The sequence below is a fragment of the Chrysochloris asiatica genome, unplaced genomic scaffold, assembly GCF_000296735.1.
Source record: "Chrysochloris asiatica unplaced genomic scaffold, ChrAsi1.0 scaffold00008, whole genome shotgun sequence".
NCBI classification, from domain to species: domain Eukaryota; kingdom Metazoa; phylum Chordata; class Mammalia; order Afrosoricida; family Chrysochloridae; genus Chrysochloris; species Chrysochloris asiatica.
Genome location: NW_006408526.1, coordinates 10,466,560 through 10,467,164, shown reverse-complemented (window position 1 = coordinate 10,467,164; position 605 = coordinate 10,466,560).

Sequence of the window (605 nt, the reverse complement as noted above, 5' to 3'; positions counted from 1 at the left end):
CCGCGGAGCGGCTGGTAGTTTCGAACCGCTGACCTTAAGGTTCGCAGCCCGATTCGTAACCACTACGCTACCAGAGCTCCTTAATAATACCATCCCCAAATAAAGTATGGTATATTTTACATGATATATAATTGAACAGCTTAAAAATTGGGTGTTTCAAGTGGCTTCTATTTATTGAAGAAGTTTGCCTTAGGCATGCTCTAGAATGCTAGCTGGTGGCTGGCTGATTGAGTGAGTGTCCCTCATCAGAGGCATTCTTCCCTCATAAATTTTACGAAGTTGTAATTGATTGTCCAAGTGGGAAGTCCAGAAATTTAATCATTTATGAAAGCTAAATTTATTAGAGATTAAAACATAAAAACCAGAGTAACATCATTTTATCATTTACAAGAGAAATATCATTAGTCAGGGAGCTTGGATAGTCTGGTTAGCCCAACTTCTATGCAGGCAAGATACATAGTAAATCAATGTATTCAAGAGCTACTAGGCAATCTGGAGTCAGCCAAGGGATTTGTCTTCCAATCGACTAGACTTTGCTTTCTCCTATACAATCTAACAAAGCAGGGATTTTGCCTATGGTAACTGTTAAGGACAATTATAATTAC